The sequence below is a fragment of the Peromyscus californicus genome, unplaced genomic scaffold (assembly GCF_007827085.1).
Source record: "Peromyscus californicus insignis strain IS unplaced genomic scaffold, ASM782708v3 Scaffold_3__1_contigs__length_106647218, whole genome shotgun sequence".
Taxonomy (NCBI): Eukaryota; Metazoa; Chordata; class Mammalia; order Rodentia; family Cricetidae; genus Peromyscus; species Peromyscus californicus.
The window spans coordinates 106,354,917-106,359,854 of record NW_026294551.1 but is presented as its reverse complement, the minus strand read 5'-3'; the positions used below and the strand labels follow the sequence as shown (position 1 = coordinate 106,359,854).

The 4,938-nt window shown below is 45.1% G+C and overlaps 1 pseudogene; it reads right to left on the bottom strand.

The window, feature by feature from the left end:
- Positions 1 to 477: 477 nt before the first annotated feature.
- Positions 478 to 2,505, bottom strand: LOC128122648 (folate receptor alpha-like; annotated as a pseudogene).
- Between the last annotated feature and the right edge of the window lie 2,433 nt (positions 2,506 to 4,938).

The window sequence follows — 4,938 nt, the reverse complement described above, 5'->3', positions numbered from 1 at the left end:
TTTAACTCTTCTGCTGCTGTTCTCTAACCTCCTTACCACCTCTTTCCTCCTCATCCTTTGAGGCCTCTGTAACTCTTCCTCTGCTCTCTACTTCTCTTTCTTTTTTTGTTTGCAGTGCACATGTGTAGGGGTGCTGCATGTGCTTGTGGAGGACAGAGATTGATGTTGGGTGTCTTCCTCTATTGCTCCCCACTTTGTTTTTGGAGACAAGGTCTCTCACTGAACCTGGAGCTCACCAGTTGGCTAGATTGTCCAAGGCCCAGATATCTTCCTATCTCAGCCTCTCAGGGGCTGGGATTATCAGTGTGCACCACCATACCTGTTGCTGTTTCTTTTTCCACATGAAATGCCAGGTCTATTTAAACTGGCCACCACAGGCCCTGCCACAAGGATACTGGATCTGGGAGCCTAAGCAAGGAAGGAGTACCCAGGAAGTAGAGGGTACAATTCAGCCGAGACTCCAGAGCAGCAGGCTAGTTACAAGCAGGCTGCACTACTGGAACCAGGCCCATGGAGTGCAACTCCACTCATGGCCTTAGAGTAGAAGAACCTCACCACCTCCTCCTTAGGGTTGCCCTGGGCTAGGCTAAACCACAAATGGATGAAGTGGCCACCCCCTAGGCTGTAGTTGATGACCTTGTAGGAGAGACTCCAGATTTCCTGAATAGAGCCAAAATATAAGTGGAAGGGGTGGGAGGCAGCTCCTGCAGGACACTAGCTGTGCCCTGAGGTCCCTTTCCAACCCTTGTACATGTTGCTCTTGAAAGTGAAAGAGATACAACAATCCTCCGACCAGCACTGACAATTCTCTTGTACAGGAACACATGAAGGATCAGCTGTTTGTTCCAGCTCTGATCCTCCTGTTGATCCAGGATCCAGAGTTAGAGGAGCACTCATAGACACAGGTATCTTGGACAAATCATCATTTGCATTTCGATGTCATGTGATTTGGCTGGTGTTGGTGGAACAGCACCAGATCTTCCAGGGACTGTACTGCTCATGTACATTGGCCTGGATTTTCCTAGTGGTGCTTAGTGTAAACACTGAGTTCAGTCCTGACCTAAGTAGTCTTGTGCTGTACACCCCATGTGGCCACCCACACCAGAAGCAGCAGCTGCACTGTCAATGGTTGAGATATTACACCTCCAAGGAGCAAGCATTGGGTGATTTTTCAGCACCAGCTCCTGGGGGTGGGAGTTGGGAGAATAGCCTGGTTGTAGTTTATCCTTAGTCTGACTGAGCTCTGATATAGGCCTCAATTTCCATCTCTAGATTCTCTGGGTTTCAGGCTCAAAGAAGGTCTTTCCAGTTCTGCAAATTCTTTTATATCTGCTGGGAGCACCATAGAGTATGTGGTCCCAGATGAGGGGTGCTGGGTGGCATAGGCTATGTGTGTGTTCCCAGAGGAAGGCTCCAGGTTAAACACGACACAGGAAGCACTAGCTTGTGTGTCTTGGTAGAAGTTTAGGCAAGAGAGAAGTCAGTAGTTTGGTGAATGTCTGAGGAAAAGAAAAGAGAGGAGAAAAGGGGAGGAGATGAAAGACAGAAAAGAAAGAAGAAAGAATAGAAGGAGAAGGAGGAAGCCCATGGCAGGCTTTTGACATGCTAGGGATCCAAACTCAGGTCCTCATGTATGCATAGCTCTAATCCTAGATGCTCTCCCTCGCCCCCTTCTTTTCCCTTCTCTCTCCTTCCCTCTCTCCCTTTCTTTCTTTCTCTCCTCTCCACCCTCCTCTCTCTACTTCTGCTTAAGAGTGAGACCAGCTGGGCAGTGGTGGCACACTCCTTTAATCCCAGCACTTGGGAGGCAGAGGCACACGTGGATCTCTATGAATTCGAGGCCAGCCTGGTCTATAGAGTGAGTTCCAGGACAGCCAAGACTACACAGAGAAACCCTGTCTCCAAAAAAAAAAAAAAAAAAAAAAAAAAAAAAGAGTGAGGCCAGGCAGTACTTGGCTTTCTGTATCAGGATCACTTCACACAATGGCCTCTAGGTCCATTCATGTTATCTATTATGGCAATAACCCTCAGGCTCATGTTTTGATTGCTTGTTCCCTAGCCACTCCACTAGTGCTACATTGAAAGACTGTAGAAACTGACTGGGTGTGGTGGGCACACTTGGGAGACAGAGGCAGGAAAATCTCTATGAAGTTGAGGCCAGCATGGTCTACATGGTGAGTTCCAGGCTAGCCAGGGCTGCACAATGAGACCCTGTCTAAAAATAATAAAAAATAGTAATTTTTTTAAGAACGTGGAGATTTGAGGAAGTGGTGCTGTAGGGGAGTAGGTCACCAGAAGAGGACCGTCCCGGGGTATATTACCCCTCGAGGGTATGATGAACAACTGTTCCGCCTCCACCATTGACTGAGCCCTCTGAAGCCCTGAGCCAAAACAAACCTTCAGGGCTGGAGAGATGGTTCAGTGTGAGGGGGTGGAGAGGAAGGAGAGGAAGGAGAGGTTGTATTTCAGCTTGCATATTATTTTCAGTTACTTTTTTGCTGCCATGATGAAATATCATTATCACAATCAACTTACAGAGTTTATTTTGACTTATGGTTCCAGAGGGATAAGAATCCATCATGAAAGAAGATGTGATAGCAAGTAGCAGGAGCAGCATTGCTCCAGGAGCAGGAAGATGAGAGTGATCACATCTCATCCACAAAAAGGAAGCAGAAAAGGTAACTGAAAAGGGACAAGGCCATAAAATTTCAATGCCTGGCCCCAGTGAACTTCCTCCACCTCCTAAAAGTCCCATAACCTCACCAAACAGTGTCTCCAACAGGGAACCAATTGCTCAAAAATGTGAATCTATAAAGGACATTTCTCTTTCAAACCATGTATGGCTTCCTCAATCACTTTCCACATTATTTTTTTTTTAAGATTTATTTTTATGTGTATGTGTGTTTTGCCTGCCTGCATGTCTGAGCATCACATGCATGTCAGTTGCCCAAGGAGGCCAAAATTACAGATGTTTGTGAGCCACCACATGGGTGCTGGGAATTGAACCCAGGTCCTTTAAGAAGAGCAGTCAGTCCTCTTATCCAATGAGCCATCTCTCCAGCCCACTCTACCTTATTTTTTGAGACAGCACTTGTCACTGAACTTGAAGTTTACCAATTTAGATAGGCTAGCTGGCAAGCAAGCCCCAGGGATCTGCCTGTCTCCTTCTCCCCAGAGATTACAAACATATGCCACCATACCCATGCTGGGGATCCAAACTCAGGTCCTCATGTGTAGCTGAAGTTTTCCTGTGTCCCACCTGGCCTGTGGTCAGGACAAATCTCTCTCACTGGCCAGTCCTGCAGCCGCTTGGACCCAAGTAAACACACAGAGGCTTATATTAATTAAAACTGCTCAGGCTAACTATTGACTAGCTCTTACACTTAAATTAACCCATAATTCTTATTTATGTTTAGCTACGTGACTTGGTACCTTTTCTCAGTTCTGCCTTCACATCTTGCTTCCTCTGTGTCTGCTGGCAACTCCTGACTCAGCCTTCCTCTTCCCAGATTTCTCCTCTCTGCTTATCCTGTTTATACTATACTTCCTGCCTGGCTACTGGCCAATCCACATTTTGTTTATCAACCAAACAGAGTAGCACACATTCACAGTATGCAGAACGACATTCCCATCACTCATGCTTTGTTGCAAATACTTTATAAACTGAGCCATCTTCCCAGTCCCATGGCCCAGTCATGTTTCAAACTTTAGTTTCTTCTATGTATAGTAATAGTACTCACCTAGTAGCGTTGCCTCACATTATGATTTTTGTAGGTCCCATTTCTCAATAAAATATGTAGTTAGATGATAGATAGATAGACAGACAGATAATAGATAAATATGTAGGTAGATAGATAGGTAGGGATGGATGGATGGATGGATGGAGGGAGGGAGGGAGGGAGGGAGGGATGGATGGATGGAGGAATGGATGGATAAACAGACAGACAGCATTGGGTATGAAGACAGAAGTAAGGCCAGACATGCACACCTGGAATCTCAGCACTCATGAGGAAGAGGCAGAAGGATTGCAACAAATTCAAATCCAGCTTAGTCCAAATAGCAAATCCTGGGTCAGGCAAGGCTACACACACAGTAAGACTCTGTCTCAAAATCAGTACCACCCCCACATAAATAAATACATATATACATACATACATACATACAGGCACCATCTGAAGTTAATGGACACAGGGGCTCTGGGGGGAAACCAGGACTAGATCTGTGTAATGTAATAAGTGATGATTAAAATAAAAAAGGGCCATGTGGAAAGCACAATAATCCTGCAGGAATGCTACCCAGCTAGAAGGTGTTAATTCTTTTGCAGCAGTTTATAAATAGAGGCTGGAATTGCAGCTTATAGGTAGAATGCTAACCCTACATGCACAAAGCCCTAGGTTCAATCCTTAGCACGACATAAACAGTATAGCTTAACTTAGAATCCTGCAGGTGGAAGAAGGATTAGATGTTCAAGATCATTCTCAGATACATAGCAAGTTTGAGGCTAGCCTAGGCTACTTGAGACCCTATTTGCAATAAAATGACAAAATCTCAGGGTTTTTGTTTGTTTGTCTGCTTGCTTTGTTTTTAACTTAAGAATTTGCTTCTAGCCGGGTGGTGGTGGTGGTGGTGGTGTCCACCTTTAATCCCAGTACTCAGGAGGCAGAGCCAGGTGGATCTCTGTGAGTTCGAGGCCAGCCTGGTCTACAGAGCAAGATCCAGGATAGGCACCAAAACAACACAGAGAAACCCTGTCTCGAAAAAAAAAAAAAAAAAAAAGAATTTGCTTCTAAAATTGGTGTGAGGAGAGAAGAAAGAAAAAAATGTACAAAAGCAGCCATTCTTGGGAAAGTAAGAAAAAATAAAGAGTAAAGGTCTCCTAACTGTGTAGCAAAACCTATCCTAAATATTTTCAGTTATCAGTGTTTCTGGGAAGTTTGG